Genomic DNA, 19,459 nt, shown 5'->3' with positions numbered 1-19,459 from the left:
AGAAGCCACGAGGCGCCATTCCAGTGCCGCCGTTTTCCTCGAAGCGGGTGGGAGCACGCGAATAAGACCTGTTTTGAGGAAGCACACGTTTTTGAGGAAGGAAGGAAGGAAAAGTGTAGATGGAAAGGCAGGGAGGTTAACCAGTTTAGCTTACCGGTTTGCTACCTTGCACATGGCAGCGGGATGGGGGGATGAAAGATGGGGAGAAGAGATAGAGAGAGCGCATAAACCGGCACACACGTCGTTAGTGACAGTCTGTCACCCTTGCACGGTACTTGACACCACTGTCAAAGCCGCTTGTCCAAGCCCGTCTCCTTCACGAACCGAAGAAGTCCCTTCGTCGCCTTCAGCTGCGATGTCTTCTCTCGGCGATATGTGAAAATAGTTGCAACTGACAATGGTCTATTGTCAAGGTGCGCTAGAACGGACGCCAGGGACTGTCTCTGAACATTATATTCAGTACAGTCGCACAGAATGTGTTCCAGCGTCTCCTCGTAAAGACAGGCATTGCTGAGAGCGTTGTTGGTCATTCCAATGTGAAATGAGTAAGATTTCGCGAAGGCCAGCCCTAGCCACGAGCGATAAAGCTCGGTGGCCTCACTTCGGCGGAGTCCAGTTGGCATACAGAGATGCATCAAAGAGGGCAGGTCGTATTTACGATTGCTCCGGTTTGTCTGGCTGCTTGGTGTGCACCACAGAGAAAGAGCGTGATCTCCCGTGCAAGTACTCGAAGTCTGCTGGCTGCGTCGGACCGTGAAAGTGGTATGGCCTCTTCCTGTGTGTCCTGAAGAGCTGCCCGAGCGGCTTTATCGGCGTATTCATTTCCTATGACGCCGCAGTGGCTTGGCAGCCACTGAAACGTTACGTGATGGCCTTTCTCATTTGATGTATGGAGTAGGCATATAATATTGAACACGAGCTGTTCGAATGGCCCGCGACGCAGAGCTGAGAGCACAGATTGTAGGGCTGCTTTTGAGTTACTGAAGATTGACCATTGTCGAGGTGGTTCCCGATTGACGAAACAAAGTGCAGCGCGAAGAGCAGCTAGTTCCGCGGACGTCGATGTCGTTAGGTGGTCATAAAGCTGATGGTAATAGCTCTTGATGGGGACGACCACGGCACCGGACGATCACTGTATATTTGTGGAATCATCAGTATAAATGTGTTCACTCTCCGCGTGCCTCTCGTGCAGAAGAAGCAGAGACAGTTGTTTCAGCACAGGCGACGACAGCTCAGACTTTTTCCCGATTCCTGGTACGCTGAGACTGTGGGGCTGACAAGACACCAAGGGGGTATCGATGGTATAGATGCAGCGGTGAAGCCCGATGGAAGTTTGTCGTTGTACTTGACGATAGCTTTAGAGAATCATGTTTGGTGCCTGTCTGAAGGTAGTGTTGCAAGGTGGTGATAGGGGGTACGTGCACAATGTCTGATGTGCGTTTTCAGGGCTTCCACCGTAACGTGAATTTGCATTATATGGTCCCGAGCAATCGCAAGAGTTTTCTCTGTTGACGTGCATCTGGGCAAACCATGGCAAACTCTGAGTGCTTGAGCTTGTGCTGCCTGCATAAGACGAATATTTGTCTTGCAGCTGTTGTTCAGTACAGGTAGACTATATATTAAAAAAACGAAATAGAGACCTCGGTAGAGTTTCAGCATTGCGTCTACTGACATCCCCTACGTCTTTTCTGTCAAGTATTTAAACAACTGGGAGGTTGCTGTCAAGCGCCGTTTCATGTAGGCCACGTGCGGGCTTCAACAGAGGTCTCGGTCGATAAGTACGCCAAGAAATCTGTGGGTTCTGACATAGGAAATGGTCCGCCCACTGATTGAGATGACATAAGGCGTCATGGGTTTGCGAGTAAATGCCACTAGTGCGCATTTTTCTTGTGATATGCTGAGACCTTGTTTACACAAGTAGCTCGTTGTCAAAGTAGCCGCTCTTTGAAGCCGTGCACGTATCTGAGGACGTGTGACTGCCGAAGTCCAGACACAGATGTCGTCTGCGCATGTTAAAATTTTGGCGGTAGTTGGCAAGTATTCAGCAAGTCCAATAAGAGCGAGGTTGAATAGCGTTGGGCGGAGAGCACCGCCTTGAGGAACGCCCCTGCTGCTATAGCGTCGCGTAATTAGGCCATCGTCAGTTAACACATAGAATGATCTTGCAGATAGGTAACTTGCAATCCACAAAAATACTCAACCACCTAGGCCAACCGTCACAAGAGCATCGATAATGGCCTCATGTAATACGTTATCGTATGCCTCTTTCACATCTAAGAATAAAGCTGCAGATAAACGCTTACGGGACCTTTCGTGCTGGACATATGAAACGAGATCAACTACATTGTCGATGGAAGAGCGGTCACGTCGGAAACCAGCCATGGAATTCGGATAAACTTTGTAGTGTTCAAGGTAACATTCCGGGCCGCCAAGGATCATCCGTTCCATTATGTTTTCTACACAGCTGGCTAGCGCTATTGGGCGGTAAGAGGTGAGCTCAAGCGGGGATTCGCCCTGCTTCAAGATTGACACCAGGCGGCTGTCTTTCCATTTGTCAGGAACATTTCCCTCCTGCCATGAGGTGTTGTAGAGACTCAACAATTCTATCCGTGCGGATTCTACGAGATAGCACAAGGCTCAGTATGATATACCATCTGGACCCAGAGATGATGAGCGCCTGCACAGAGCTAGTGCCGCCTCGAGCTCCTCCATTGTAAAAGGAAGGTCCATGCGGCAATCACGGGAATGGGGGACGTCCTCTCGGGCCGGAGGATCTGGACGAGTCGCTTGGTCTGCCGTGCGCGCGTTTCTGAGAGAACACAGGCAGCCTGTGATAGTCTACACGTAGAGTACACCGTAGCCGCGCAAGCGCCGGACGACGATTTGGTACGAACACGCTGATAACGCTGCTCGGTCGGCTCTTCAAGGGGATGAAGAGGAGCCGATACCGTTATCAAGGACAGATGCCGCTAGAAAACTTCGAATGCTGAGCCACGACATCACGTTCTTCCTGCGGAACGCTGGAAGGTTTCACGACTACCGATTCCACAATCTTGACTCCTCTCTACGCCTTTGTATTCCAGCTGGACTCTGCCGTCGCGACACTACCCTGCTTTGTCGCATATGGCTAGGGGTGGCTTTCACCAAGTCTTTTGCTTACCGAATTGGATGGTCCGACGACGCCTCGTGTGAGGACTGTAGTAACGAGGAGACATTTCAACACCTTCTTTGTGACTGTCCTCGTTATAATTTACAGAGACAATCACTCGCAACCGCGATAGCACGTTTTGACCGAATACCTCTCACAGAGGATCTTATCTTAAAATACCGCCATCACAAGCCATCGCAGCAGAGGGCGACGAGGGCACTGTGGCGGTTTTTGAGGGCGACAGAATTGGACAAGCGGCTGTAACCTGAACAGATGATGATAGTGCTGCACGTGTCACTGTGCTGTGCGATGACTGTATTCGGTGACAGTGACAGATTGTGATTGTGTGTCTATGCTCCTTCCCTTCCTTATCTCTACTTTGTTACCACTTTACCTTCCCCTCCCCTCTCTACCCAGCGTAGGGTAGCAAACCGGATCTTTTTCTCTGATTAACCTCCCTGCCTTTCCCCGTTCCTCTCTCTCTCTCTATTGGCGGTGTGGTGAATAATGTGGCTCAGGTGGCGTGGAGCTGTCGAGCGCGCGCGCGCGCGCACGCACGCACGCACGCACGCACACACACGCACACGCACGCACGCACACACGCAAACACACACACACACACACAACCACACAGAGACAGACAGACATAGACAGATAGGTGATTAATTGCAGCAATAGGAAACGAGATCGCCCGGAAGTGCTCGTCCGTAGAAGCTCCTCAGCGCGTTAAAGAGTTAGGCAGAAAAATGAAGACGTAGACGGCAGATGATAATGCAGTAGTACAAGGAACTCTGCTTCCCGTGAGTACGTACCGGTGTGCGTGAGTAGGCCGCGATAGGAGTGTGTAGCATGCAAAAAATATTGGTGAGTGAATGTGAGTGAGTGCTCACTTATTGTGCCGACCTAGGCACATAGCTCTATGCGGCGAAATGCTTGGTGCCCGTTTTGTTTATTTCACTAGCACATATGGCTTTACGTATATGCCCGGAATTTTGGAAAAAATAAAAACGAGTTGTTACCAAATCATGAGGAGCGGTGTGCTTAAAAGAAAAACAACAATCTTACAATGCTTCTGTGTATTGCTCGACGCCTCCACTTCCATTATGTAATTCTCTTAGGCTTAAACATACTGGACTTCATCAACCCTTTGCGCCAAGAAAAGAAATGAAAAACGGAACTGTCTATGGCAGCCCAATGGAACAGCGACTGGCAGATGCATCGGAACAGGAACCTCCTTCGCGAAAAGTAAAATCAATATCTCGGCTAATGAAGTGAATTTGAATTCCTGACCCCATTAAATGGCGACTGAGCCCCTTTGACAGCGAGTCCCTTAATGAATATTTTTTTTGTCCGTTCCTTTTGCGACATGTGCTCAGGACCCGGGCTATTACACAGAGAACGCCTCGAGGGGGAATGCCGTGAACAGTTCAAGCTGAGTGACACGTCTGTCAATTAAGAGAAGGGGAAGTGCCCTAGAACAATGCAGGTAACTGTAGTCGAGGATGTCATCAAGGAATTTCAAAGACATCAAGGATGACACCAAGGAGAGAAGGAAGTGGATGCGTTCGCTCTCCGCGGCTGCCACGAAGTAATTCCGGCTAGGCTAGGCATGCTGCCGTGAGATAGGCTGCCTGCTCTCGGGCAATCAAGTTGCGGGGACGGGCGGCATGCGGTAGGGGGAAGTGGGAGCGTGACTCGCTCGCTCTATCTTTCGCGCGTTTGTTCTGGGGCTATTCGCTTACATTGACAATCGTCGTCGTGTTACTTGTGGTTGCCGTCACTCGCTGGTCTCCCGCTCAGATTCAGTGATATCATGTAGAACGATGTTCCTACGTGAGCGGTTTCCTGAATCGTCATTTTCAGGAAGAAGGCGTGTTAACAGTGGCAGCCATATTCTGAGTCTTGCTCTGCAGGCTATCGTAGCGTGCTGCGTTCGTTGTTGGTGTCAACTGCTAAACAGCAGCTAGGCGCCTTTCTAGGGTCTCAGGTCAGAGCTCGGTCAGGACGCAGGTCAGGGCTCGAATTGAGATCTTTGTCTGGAAAAGAACGCGTTCAGTGGCTGCAACGTCATAAAGTGGTCGATCTGCAATGTTTCTGAGAACGGGAGGGAGAGAGCAGCCACTCGGCTAGCGGTGAACTTGTCGAAAGTTTACGTGCCTCGTTTGTCGTCTGCTTGGGCAATATACTACATTAATGAATGTACGGTTCGAAGGAGTATTTTCAAGCCTAAACACGTTCTCAAATAGTAATACATATAGCTACTACATTTTATTATTCTTCGTTTCTCTGTAAGGTCACTAGGTGGTGCTGGGCGCACCGATAAAGAAGGAAACGGCGAGAGCAGAGGCGCATTTTTCGAGATGCCACAACCACGTCGTCGCACCGCAACGTCCGACTGGGCACACGGCTCTCGGCGCATCAGAGAGAGCTGTTCAACGCGCTGTTCGTTTCTAGTATCGAAAGCCACACCGCCGTTCGCTTTGTGCCGTCACTTCAAACGCAGTTCGCAACTCCAACTGTTCTGCTTCCTCCTCGAGCAACGCATCCCTGAGCAATAATCTAGGCATTATACAACAAACGAAACTCCCATTACAAGCGCCATTTTCTCGAACTGGACTGTGCATTGGATCTAAACGTGCCATTCTGTAGCCGCAGTCGCAACCGCTGTTTTGATCCAATATAATTCACCAGACGTGTCGTGCGAAGCAGGTCCCATAGTGAGCGCATGATCGCTCGAACGGAACCCTTCTCGTCGCGTTCTGTTCCCAGCAGACGACGGGCTCGGATTCAAAATGACTGACAGAAGCGTGTCGTCATTTTGACGTCACCGAAAACGTGGCCGCGCGCCGCCGCTCACGACGTCGGCTCCGCCTTCAGGCCAATCACGTGAGGCAGAACTAAACACGGAGTTCCAAAGAACGATCTCCCGTCGCGCTCCTGCACAACTGTGTTATCTTATTCTGTATAGTGAGAAGGTGATCGAACATGTCAGATACTGCTACTTTGCTAGCGCTTACAAATACAGCGATTAGCGTTGCGGCAGTATCCGTCTAAGCGATGGAGTGTAACGATCAGGGGCCCGTGTTCACATCAATAGTGTCGCTCAGTAGGAGGCTGACGTAGTAAAAGTGTTTGACATACATGGAAACAAATGTAGAGAAAGCAACCCGGTGGACTAGACAAGAGCAACAAAGAGCGGTTGTGTGAGCGAAGGAGGAGGAGGAGGAATAAACGTTTATTGTAGAACCAGCACTTTATGATGGCCGGGCCTAAGCCTCCCACGAAGGGACGTCGAGGGCTTGCCTCGCCGCCGCCTCGCGGGCGTGCTGGGTCGCCCAGGTTTGGTCGTCGAGGGCGGAGCTCCGCAGAGCCTCATGCAACCTCGACGAGAGAGTCGTGGTGTTAGTCTGGGTGTACTGTGCTGGGCACTCCCATAGCATATGCGGAAGCGTAGCCGGGTGAATTCCACAGCACCGGCAGTTGGGGGTAGTGTAGACGTCCGGAAATATAAGGTGGAGGCGGGCGGGTGAAGGGTACGTGTTTGTTTGTAGTAGACGCAGGGTGGTAGCCTGCGCCCGGCTGAACTTTGGGTGAGGCGGGGGGAAGATTCGGCGACTGAGGTGAAATGCCTTAACGAGATCGTTATAAGTGGTCAGACTGTCCCTGGTGTCCAACTCATCTCCAGTGACTCCGGCGCGGTTTACTAGACCTCGCGCAATGGAGTGGGTGACCTCGTTGAGATTGGGGAGGTGTGGGTGGACAGGGCCCGCATGGGCCGGGATCCATGTTAGGGAGATTATGCTGTCTTTAGAGTGTGGTGCCTGGCAGAGGATGCGAAGAGCTTGGGGAGAAATACGGCCTTTGCTGAAGTTAGTAACGGCTGAGCGAGAGTCACACACTATGGTGTGACAGGTGGGATCCAAAGTGGCCAGGGCGATGGCCACTTCTTCAGCCGTCTCGGAAGTGGGGGTAGTGACGCTGCAGGCGTGATGTAGGGCTCCATCGCGTGTGGCGACGGCCACAAATCGTGTGCCATGGGAGTATTGGGCTGCATCAACAAATTTGACGCCAGGTACGTGGGCAAGGGCTTTTATGATAGCTCCGGCCCGAGCTTGGCGCCGGGCCCTGTTATATTCAGGGTGCATATTCCTAGGCATAGGGTCTATATAGATCCAGCTACGGATGTCGGTCGGGATCGGTTGTTTGGGGCCCTGTTGCTGATGGTAGGTGAAGCCAAGCGTGGACAGAATAAAGCGCCCCGTTTCAGTAAGGGTGAGCCGTTCAAGCTGAGAGCGTTGTTGGGCTTCAATGAGTTCGGAAAGGTTGTTGTGAACTCCCAGTTGGTTGAAGAGTTCAGTGCTGGTGCAATGCGGGAGCCCAAGTGCTTGCTTGTAGACCCCTCGTATGAGGGTGTCGAGCTTGTTTTGCTCAGCCCGGTACCAGTTGAGGTACGCAGCAACGTACGTAATGTGGCATATGACAAAGGATTGGACGAGTCGGAGAAGGCTTTCTTCTTTGAGTCCTCCTCGTCGGTTAGATATACGTTTAAGAAGTCGTAGGGTGTTTTGCGATTGGGCACAGATCTTGTTGAGAGCCAAGGCGTTGGAGCCGTTGGTAGAGATGGTGAGACCGAGAACCCGGATATTAGGGACGTGTGGGATAGGACTGCCATCTTGAAGGCGTAGGGTGATGGCGTCACAGGGTCGGTGATCAGATTGGTGTTTGGGAGGGCGACCCCGCTGAATGGGCTTGTATAACAGAAGCTCCGACTTAGCCGGCGAACAGCGCAGTCCGGTCCCTTGGAGATAGGCTTCAACCGTGTCAATCGCCGTTTGGAGGGCTGATTCCACTTGACCATCACTGCCTCGGTACGACCAGATGGTGATGTCGTCGGCGTAGATGGTATGGTTGATATTGTCGACTTGCTGTAGGTGCTTGGCAAGGCCAATCATGACTAAGTTAAATAGCATGGGAGAGATAACTGAACCTTGCGGGGTGCCTTTGCTGCCAAGGGGAAGCTTGTCTGATCGTAAATCCCTGGCCGAGAGGGTAGCCGTGCGATTGGAGAGAAAGTCACGGATGTAATTGTAGGCTCGCTCTCCCAGGTGGAGGTTGGAGACCTGGTCAAGGATAGCTGCATGGGAAACGTTATCAAAGGCTTGAGTGAGGTCGAGTCCGAGGATGGCTTTCATGTTACGGGAACGATCGTTTAGCACTTGATGCTTGAGCTGCAACATAGCGTCTTGAGTAGAAAGGTGAGGGCGAAATCCAATGATGGTATGCGGATAGAGAGAGTTGTCCTCGAGGTGACTGTTGATGCGTGCTAAGAAGGCGTGTTCCATCACCTTGCCTACGCATGAAGTGAGGGAGATGGGCCTTAAGTTATTGAGGCTAGATGGTTTGCCAGGCTTTGGGATTAGGATGACGTTGGCCGTCTTCCAGGCGGCTGGAAGGGCACCACTGCGCCAGCAATCATTGATGTAGTCAGTCAGATGGGACACGGACTCGTCATCGAGATTGCGAAGGCTTTTGTTAGTGACCCCGTCTGGCCCTGGAGCAGAACGACCGTTAAGCTTGCGTAGAGCGGCATGTATTTCAGATACGCTGAAATCGGCGTCTAGTGTAGGGTTGGGGCTACCGATGTAATTGCTGTGTGGACTGACTTGTCCCCTGGAGATATATCGGGTGCAGAGGTAGTCAAGCACCTGTTGTGGACCTTGCTTAAGGGTCTCCGTATAAAGGAGCTTCTGCAGCCGATCCTGTTGGGTGGTGCGGGTGGTGGTATTATCAAGCAGATGTTTGAGGAGTTTCCACGAGGAAGGGCGATGAAGTTGTCCATCCACCGTGTTACACAGCTCAGTCCATTGTTGCCGGCTGAGGGTTTGACAATGCTCCTCGATGGCTGTGTTCAGTTTGGAGATCTTAGTTCTAAGGCGTCGGTTTAGGCGCTGCCCCTTCCATCGAACTAGGATAGAGGCTTTAGCCTCCAGAAGATGGGCGAGGCGGCTATCCATGCGTTCAACTGAGGCATCTGTAGTTACCACCCGAGTGGCCGTTTGAACATCAGTGCGTAGCGCTTGCATCCAGGTGTTAATGTCGGTAATGCCTTCTGCTGAGGTAGAACCTATGCGTATTTTTCGAAAAACGTCCCAGTCGGTAATGGTGAATTCTTTAGTGGGGGCAGGGGCGGCAGCGAGTTGGGGTAAAGAGAGAGCAAGGATATAATGGTCGCTGCCCAGGTCTTGCTGGGTATTGGTCCAGTGTGCATCGTTGATATGTTTGATGAAGGTGAGGTCGGGGGTAGAGTCCCGGGTAGTGGAAGTACCGAGGCGTGTAGGAAAGGAGGGATCCGTGATGAGCGTAAGGCCTAAGTCGTGGTAATCTTGCCAGAGGTTGCGAGCTGCAGCTTCCGTGCGAACGTAGCCCCAGCCTGTATGGGCGGGGTTGAAATCACCGCCGATGAGTAGGGGGTGCGTTCCAGCTACGTGAAGAGCCTTCTTAAAGAGGGTGAGGAAGCGACACCTTGCTTTATCCTTGGGGCTATTGTAAATGTTCAGAAGGAAGATGCATTCTTTCCGTTTACGATTGGGAATTAATTCGAGGAATAGATGTTCGATGTGAGGACTATTGAGATCATGTTCAATAACAGGAATACGACGCCGTACTAGGGTGGAGACCCTGTGAAGAGGGTGGGTGGTATGGAAGGTTTGATAACCGGGGAGCGTGGTCGGGGCGTTGTTGGTTTCTTGAAGTAGGATAGCATCCGGGCGGCGGGTATGTTGGCGTAGGTATTGATTGAGTACCGGTTGTTTATGGTGAAAGCCTCGGCAGTTCCACTGCCAAATGAGGGCGTCTTGATTAGTGTGAGCCATGATGGGAGATGGTGGATGTCGCCATCGGCGTCCCGGAAGGGTCGCAGACGGGGGCGGCATGGCTAGGAGGCGTGAGAATATGAGTTTCCAGGTTGGTCACGCGTTGGACAATACCAATGAAGGCTTGCTGGATGGAGTCCAGTGCATGTTGGAAAGTGCTAATAGTTGTTTGAAGTGAGATGAGCATGTCTTTGACTTCAGAGCGGACCTGGCCCGTGGCTCCATCTTGCAGGGCTCTCTTCTTGGGGGCGGGAGTCGAGGGGGCCTCCTGACTAGGGGCAGGGACGTTCTGTGCGATAGGTGTAGGGGCTGGTGTTTGGGACTGTTTGAGGTCTCTAACCTCCTGCGACAGTTTAGTGAGGAGATCGCGTAGGATGGCGTTCTCGCGCTTAAGCTGAGCTATTTCTGGGTTTTCTGGTGAAAGAGGAGGGTAGGTGACTTGTGTGTTGGCGATCTTACGACCCTCTCGCGAGGTGCCCATGAGAGCGTCTGCGAAGCGCACCTTGCTGTGGTTGGTAGATGTGATGCGTGAAGCCGATGCAGACCGGGATCTTGAGCGTTGTTGCCTGGATCGAGATGGAGTTCTGGAGCGGGAACGGCTCCCCCTTGACGGTGTGCGGGAGCGTGGCCTGGTTCTGGTGCTGAGGGTGAAGGGGCCGGCTTGTTTATAGGTGGCTTGGCTGGTTGTTCGTCGTTCTCCGATGCGCTTGCGGATGACGTACGGGGTTTTATATCGAGCGGCACAGCTTTTGTCCGCGGTGAGATGGGGACCACCACAGAGCGAGCACTTAGGGTTACAGTTATGGTCGGCGGGGGGGTTGCGGACACCGCAGCCCCGGCATATCTTGTTATTTGGGTAGGGACAAACGTCCATACGGTGGCCGAGGCGGCCACACTGGTAACAAATATCAATTTGCTTCCGATATAGCGAACATGGGAGTAACGTAGAACCGTAGCGGACCTGATAAGGCACATCCAGTCCGTCAAAAGCGATTATCACTGTTGTAGTAGAAGCGATGCGCTTGGCTGCCAAGGCTGTCGGGTTTCGGGCAGTGACAATTTTGTTGTGGATCTGCTGGGGAGTCTCCGTGAGTGGGATCCCACGGATGACCCCCTTCGTCGTGTGCTCAGCTGCTGTTTCGTATGCATTGACCTCGTGGTTGACGCCGTTCACATGGATAGAGCGGATGCGAGCGTACCGGTCTGCATGGTCCGGGCGAGGTGTGCTGACGACAACGATGTTTTGTTGCGTATTCGGGCAGACAGTGTCTCCTGAGCTTTCTTCGTCCGTGAGGTTGGCTGCTTGGAGAATGGCGGTGGTTACCACGGGACTGCCGATCTTGGCTATATGAAGGGCGCCCTTGGGGCGGATGACAATCTTGATATCCTCCGTCGGAAGCGGTGGCATGCGGCCCGCCTTCAAAACTTGAGCTTTAACGGGCTGCCTCACCCGAGAGCGGGGCCGGCTACTTGGGGCTTGAGATGATTCATCGGCCGGGGTCAAGTTGTCCGTGCCGCGTTTTGAGCGGCGTGATCGTGCAGTGAGCCAGCCAGACTGGGCGGTCACTTCATCTGGCGAAATATCCTGGCCGGCGACCTGGATCTCCATAGCGAAGACAGAGGTGCGGGATCACTCTGGTAGGAGATGTAAACGCCGCGCGCCGAGGCGCGACACGCCGCCGAGACCCAGTCGGTGCAGTCGGAGGCCTAACGACCGGCCAGCTAGGCTTAGCGCGGCGGCGACGTGGCGGGTGGAGAAAAGGTGCGGTTCCCAGGAAAATGGAAAGTCCCACCTGAAAGCGAGGTGTCTACAGAGTCCCGAGAACTTCAAGAATCGTTTGGTGAAAACTTTAGGTCGCTAACCACAGAGAAATCTGCGATAACACTTGAGAAAGCCGGAGCCGACATGAACACAGCCGTTCTCCTCGGCCTCTTCTTCTTCGGTCCGTGTGAGCGAAAAGAATGATAATTTTAAAGTAGCGTACCTGCACGAAGAAGCGACAGCAGTTGAACATATTGCAAGCTCTGCTGCTGCCTTACCTACTCATGCGATGATGCTGTGGAAAGGTTTTATACTAAACGATGTCGACGACACGTCTGCTGTCTTTTTTATGATATTCACCTGCCTTTCCTTCTATTTATTTCTATTGAAAATTTAGGTTTTGAGAATTTACATCCCATCCGCTCTGACAGGTCGACGCTGCATAGACCATGACGCGACGTGGGACGCGTAGTTTGCGTTCACGGCGTGGAAAAGGAACATGACGAGATCCGAGGCCGTTTGCATTCTATAGTGATCCCCAGTTTGAGGCAAATTTGAAAGTTGCTCAGGATCCAGTAGGACATTTGGGAAGTTCCACAAGCGCAGGCTTTCTAAAGTGTATAACTGCAAAATTTCTTGCTCACTTCTGTATTCTTTTTTATGGCCAGCTCTTAGTCGAAGAACTTAGCCACACACTTGTGCCTGGCCCAAGTGCCTCATCTGATCGCTGGACGTGTGAAATCTGAAGTGCGTTACGCCATCCGGCGCTGGTGTTGGCCCTGTTCTAGGGTTGCCCCCACATGACTCTCGCAGTGCTGTTGAAGCCGAGGGTTGTGTCAAAGAGCGGGGAGAGAGGTAGAGTGGGTGAGTGAGTGTGCGTTTGCATGTGTGTGCACGTGCACGAGCATGTTCATGTGTGTGCAGTCGCATACGTGCCTGCGTATGTGCGTGCTTGCGTATGCGTGTGAGTGTGCGCGTGCCAGTGTGCAAGCGTGCGTCCACTGGGTAAGGAGGGCGGTAGGTTGGCAGAGATATGATTATATTGTGGTGAAAAGCAGCGCAGGTTATAAACGGACGAAGAGAAGAATGATGTCGGTTCTGGAAACGAAATCGTGTTTAATTAGTAAAATGATGACCGAGATCACGTGAACAAGCGCTGCAGATGTTCCACAGAGTTTTTCTGCTGTGTTATCTCGGAAATTAAATCCAGTCAAGTCTTCGAATTTGGTTATTTTCGTTTCAGACTTGAAGTCATACGCTTTGGACAAACTGATGATTACTCATTTCAGGTGAACGAGCCTTTCAGAGTTTCCTGTGATTTTATTTGAACATGCCTTTTCTGATGTCGTGCAATGAAACACATGATATCACATAAATCACGTTTCGGAACATAGACGTTTCAAAATGTTCCCGAGGGTGGTAATAAGTGGTAATAAATGGTAATAAATAAATAAACACAGTTCAGGCAAGTCCATTTTCTATTAGCGCTATGCTTTAAATGTTCCCATCTCTTGCTTCACTGGGACTGCCGTTAATAATATATATATATTTAGTTATTTCAGCAATGCTACTACCTTATATAGGCTGTGAGCAGGAGTGGGGTACAAGATGCATAAGTATATATAACAGACAATATATGTTTTGCGTAACGTCGCTTGCGCATAAAAAATATATATGTATATACCAGGACTGGTTTCGTGTACAAATACAGGGTTTAAGTCACATTGGAAAACATGCAGGGTAAAGCACACGCATACACGGCAACAAAGGAAATCCTTACATCTAGACAAAAAGAAAACAAAAGAAGTATGGCTTGTGGCTAATTAACTTGTCGTCAGGTAAGCCTGCAGGGCTGAAACGAAAGCAGCCGAAGACGAGCGTTCCACAACGTCGGCTCGAAGCATGTTCCATTCTCGCACGGTTCTTGGAAGGAATGAATTTTTAAAGATAACGGTTCGACGATGAAATTCTCGCAGTTTTTTGAAGTGGTGAGAGCGTGTGCTTCATTTTGTGACAGATTGAATAGAACCGTACTTTGTTATCCCTATTTTATTGTGATAAAGTAGATAAAGGTGCTGTAACTCATCAGCATAGCGCCGCCCCTCCTCCTCCGCTTGCCTCATCGCGTCTACCATAATCCTGTGCGCGTTGTGTTGGCTTTCATCTTTTGCTAAGCTCGTTTGCTCGGTTGCGATAAAGCCCCTTGAACTTCGTAATGTGGGGACACTATCCTCCTCCGCCTTCCTTCCTTCTCATTTCTGTTCTCTTTCAGGCTCCCTCCTCAACCGTGGCGTCGCCTACACTGCTCGAGCGTAGCAACGGCGCCAACATGCGCTCCTAGCCACTCCGTAGGCGCTTCTCGAGCAAAAATGGCGCTGTTGCACGGTGCGAAAACCCACGTGATGCTATTAGGCCAATAGCAACGCGGCGTCGGCCTCGGCCAGAGCGCGCGAGGAGGAGGCGGGATTCTTCAAAGCGTGGCACTACTTCTACTACTAAGGGGTTTTAGGCAACAACAGCGATGTTCGGCGCAGGAACCGGCGTAAGCTGCGCAGCGAGCGTAATAGCTGCGCAGCTATACGAAGTAAGGATAGAAGTTTCATCGGTGGTGTAAACTTGGAAACATTCGCTTACTAAATGAATTAACAAGCATTTGTCAACACGAACAAGGAAACATGAACACATCATACTCAAATAGCACAGACACTCGCTGTCGGAACGTTGGTGTGAGCAAGCGCGGCAGCAGCACGGAGTGAAGTGACCTTCATGCTGCCCCTCGCTTAAAAGCGAGAGCGCCGATACATCAGCGCGCACAAAAGTATTATGAGCCGTCTGCAGATCCCTTTCAAGATACGGCGCGTGCGGTCGTCCAAATTACGCAGTTGTTGGCGGAGTCGAAGCCGCCCCCACCCTCCCTTTTGCGTTGCCTCCCCACTTTCCTCCATATGTGGCGCACAAGATTGAGCCGCGATCGTAAGTTTCACTTACGCCCAGTCGCGAAATGCACAGTTGCTGCCCGAGCAGAAAGCTCCCTCCCTCCCTCCCAAACAATCACGAACTTTTGCGCGACGGAAGACGGCGCGTTTGCTTTCCGCTTTCTTCTTTCGCGCGCGCCAGATTGCGCCGCGATCGTAGGCTTCCCTCGCGTGCTTTCACTCGCACATACAGTATGCGAAGCGCGGCGATGGTGAAGTAAAAAAAATGCGCCTGGAGTGTCCATGCAATCGCTACCGCAATAAAAAGCTTAAAGAGTATAACTAGTTTACTCCACATGGCTCTGAAACATCCGGTGACCAAGTTGAGAGGTGGTGGTATCTATGTTTAAGTCCCAGTAGCTATGTGTCCAAGAAAACTGCATTAGTAATTACGCCACAGGCCTTGCTTTGGAAAGATAACTATTCCTACAGAAGTACGAACAAAACTGCCTACCTCGCCGCAGAGCGAGAGCTTCTGAGAACCATCAAAATTGAAGTGGGTATTCGTTCTTGTGTGTTTTTCTCTGCTTTATTTTAACAGTCGAAGCAGTACATTAGAATAGGTATTTAGCAACCTGCTCCTGACTTTCCTTCTAGTCGCTCAGTTTCTAGAGGGGCAGGTGATATTACAATAAGATTGCGATCAAACACGACATAAGCCCATTTCATGTTTCTTTAAAACGTTGCAATTAGGCTTAAATACAGGTCTGAGAAAAAATGCTTTCATTTGATTCTTTCGGAGTTAAAGTCCGATACAGAAATACAAGCTCAGATTGGCTAAACTTTCAGTTTTGACTGTCATAGAAAAAACGGAAATTTCGTTCTTCCGGGAGTACCTGACAAGTGTCTTAAGCGTTCCAGTCTCTAGAAATGAGAAAAAAAAATAAATTCCTCATCGCAATTATGTAGCTGTTGAATGTCCTAACGTTTTGAAATAAAAATGCCATCGCAGTTTAATTATGCGGAAGAAAGGAACTGCGCCAATTCGGAATGAAGTTACAGTTACAGTAATAGGTTAGTTACAGTAATAGGTCTGTTTTTTTTCGCCCTGAAAAATGCAACGGATGTTTTTTTGCTGGATGAGGGTACCGCGTCAGAAATTGCGGAAGTTTCTCAAAAGTAATGAATAGCACTCATGCATATTTTGGATTTTCAGAGATGTCAAATATGCTGGCTTTGAAAATCTAAAAGATAACCTAGGCTAGGCTGCTAGAAGAGAAAGATTGTTGAGTTGTTGAATGGGTCCATGCGAGGCAAAAGTATATTCCGTCCAATAAGTAGAAGATGAAAGCGAAAAGTTACTTTGGAAACTATTACGATTAGTCTACCTTGTAATAAAGGAAATGATTTTTTATTAACTGTGCGTAACATGTTGGCCCCTCCAAGTGGACCCGGCTGCTCCTGCGGTAGTGGGTGGAGAAAAATGAGGTACTGGGGGAACTGCAGTCTAGGTTCAGGCCAGGCAGATACTTAGAGGATAATATTTTTCTCAGTGCATAGAAATTTCAGTAGCTCAAAATAGACGTCTTTTGATGGTATTTCTAGATATTAAAGGAGCCTATGACAACGTAGACAGGGAATTGTTATGGGATATTCCTAAGTACGAAGGTATACAGCAAGATTTCGTGCAGCTGCTGAGCGAGGTATATAGACACAACCGAGTGCAAGCTGTATGGGAAGGATGAAAAGGTAATGAAGGGATGGAAATTCACCAAGGACTGAAGCAACGATCTCCTCTGCCTCCATTGTTGTTCACGCTTTATGTTAAGGGCATAAAAACACGACTGGTGAACAGGGGAATCAGAGTTTGATTTATCCTGCATGTGTAATGGACAACTGGTGCAACAGAAGCGCCCTGGACTAACGTATGCGGATGTCATAGTGCTGCTAGCGGACAATAAAAGAGATTTACAGACACTTGCGAATATCTGTGGCAATATAGCGACAAATCGAGGCCTCAAATTTAGCACAGGCAAATAGGGAATTATGACCTTTAATAAAAATACAAGTAATATATGGTGTCAATTCTACAGCAAGTCATACCCATAGTCTACCAAATGAATACCTCGGCAGATACACAAACTAAGGAAATACTCAAGCATCCACGAAGATAACTTGAAAATTAAGTGGAAGTGGAATGCTGCAATAATGAAACACAGAGAATTGTGGAGGGCAATAAGTATGAGGTGGTGCGTGGAATCTTGAAAGGACTAATGGGGCCAGCGCTAACGTTGGCGAATGCCCATTCTATGCTTAAAATCAGAAATATTTATCTGGTTCGGAAGTTAACCCAAGATCACCAGGCCGGTGGGCTTTGGGAGCCCACGGTATAACCACAAAGGAGGCAGTGCAGGGAGACATGGGTTGGGCCTCTTTTGAAGTCAGAGAAGCACACAGCAAAATTAGCTTGAAGAAAGACTCAAGAACATGAATTAAAATAAATGGGTAGCCAAAGTGCACAAGTATGTGTACTTGAAAAGCTTGGACGCAGGACTGAGGAAGAGGTAAAAAAAGTTGGCAACCAAGTACAAGACAATTGAAGCTGTAAATCGAGAGTCAGGAATCGTCAGACAGAAAGTAAGATAATGGAGACAGTTGGATGCAAAGAATGGAAACAAAAAGGATCATGGACATTTGCAACAATGAGAAGACAGAAACTAGAAGGCAAAATGTGTACGATAACACAAAGTGGCAGTGCCTTACTATATGAGGGTCGAGCCGGTTGACTGAGGACGAAAACATATCGCAGCAAATATTCGTAAATAGATAAGGCATGGTATGCTGCAGCAAAAATCGGGAGACCACTCAGCACATTCTAATGGAATGTGAAGACATTAACCTAGAGAGAATCGTAGGTAACATACACCTTCCACGAGCGCTTGGGTTTAAAGTAGACGTAAGCATCAATTGGTCAGCAGCCGAGATAAGCAAGAGACATTTAGAGTATTGGTGGAAAAAAGTAGAGAACAAATTGATGCGACTGGATCTCTTACAGTTATGGCTAGCGGTGCAAGGTAGATTTTGAAGAAAAAAAGAGATTAAGGCGGTGTACACAAAAATGCCACATAAAAACATGTATAGCATACCTGAATAAATCAAGCAAGCTAGGTGACTACTTTGCACCGCCCTGCTTCAATGTGGATGCCACTAAATCATCATCATCATCATCATCATCATCATCATCATCATCATCATCATCATCATCTGACAAGCACGCACAAAAAATGCAAATGTTTCCATGGGATCCAATGTCTGCAGCTCTTACGCAGATACTGCAATCTATGCACAGCGAAGCTGTAGTGAATAAGGCAATAAATGCATTAGAATTAAATGCGATGCGCAAAGTTGTTTTTATGTTGATCTTGAGCAGGGTGCAATCACAGGAAATGTACCGCTTTTTGTTGTACACTGTTTTCAAGCTATGCCGAAATGCAAAACAATAAATCATGCGGACGCGCTGTGTGAGAAGTCTAGGGAGTGCTGTCGCGTAGGCCAATGGAATGTAAGAAGATCTTCGAGAGAAGAATGCCGATGAGAGGTATACGCGTGGTGAAACGTACATTGGTACATTTAAGGATTCTGTACCAGTTTGGCCACATAGGCACATCATCATTCTGAAGAATTGTCCAAACATGCGCGCACACCATGTCGTACACACCCAGTAGAGCGTATCCAATAGAGCTAGAGGAGAGTATGCCTGACATGAAAATTCTTTTAGAAAATGATAGAAGTCGGCAAATATCTTGCGCTATTGCATTCAGGGCTTTGCGTGTGTATTTTCTACCTATAAGGCCACATGGTACGCAGAGACTTCGTGTCGTAAGTTATTGTTTTGCTACGCAGAAGCGAGGTGTCGATCATTGGTACTACACTGTCTGTACTGGTATGCGGCTCGAGTACCTGTAAAGCCAGAAACACCGAAATAGCGCGCGAAACCGAAGTGAGGTAGGCAAAGAAAGCTTCGCGTAGAAAGGATGTAGTCACAGCAGTTCTCAAGTCTACACGCCTCTCACGCAGATACAAAAACACCTACAGGAAACCAGACATGCCCGAACAGTTACCCAAAAATATAGAAGCTTGTATAGCTGGGCAGTTTACAAAATACAAACGTTCCCGTAGAGGTACAAATGAAGCACTCACGAGTGGTCCACAACCATGAACACAACTCTCGCGAACACGCTCACAAAAAAAAAGTTGGCGCACGAATACTTCGTTAGTAAATGTTTCTTTTAAACAAAACTGCTGTCTTAAACTAATGGTGCTCTACACCTTGCTGTTCGTGTACATGTAACATATGATGTCTGTGTGACAAGTATGATACAGTATTTACTTTATAGACTCCTGCAGGGTGAAGGTTCGTTACACTGTGCGATGTGGGAGCAGGGTATAAGTTGTTTTTAGCCTGCAGGTGGCCTGCGCTGTTTGGTGGGCGACGTAGTGTTCAATACAGTCGTGTCGTCGTGGAGTAATCGCGACATAATTAGCGAAAGCGACTAGCTAATCTAGCAAAGATACCGCATAAATTCGGCCGCATAGTTTGGGGATAGCCGAGCAGAAGCAATTCGGAAGATCTGGAGAGCGTTTATAGTTGACGGTATGGTCATGAAGCAGATTAAAAAGGGCTACGATGACTTCAAGGAAGGCCGAACATCTGTGGCAAGTGAGCCGTGCTATGGCAGTCCTTCAAGAAGCAACAATGATG

At 49.4% G+C, this 19,459-nt stretch overlaps 1 protein-coding gene across 1 annotated transcript in view; it reads left to right on the top strand.

Moving 5' to 3' along the window:
* The window catches only part of LOC142563558 (uncharacterized), a 142,484-nt gene that overhangs the window by 79,967 nt on the left and 43,058 nt on the right, over positions 1-19,459 (top strand). The gene's annotated exons all lie outside the window — the stretch shown is intronic.

Source organism: Dermacentor variabilis, chromosome 11, assembly GCF_050947875.1.
Source record: "Dermacentor variabilis isolate Ectoservices chromosome 11, ASM5094787v1, whole genome shotgun sequence".
NCBI lineage: Eukaryota > Metazoa > Arthropoda > Arachnida > Ixodida > Ixodidae > Dermacentor > Dermacentor variabilis.
Note: the sequence above shows the minus strand (reverse complement) of the source record. Positions and strands in the feature narration are given on the sequence as shown.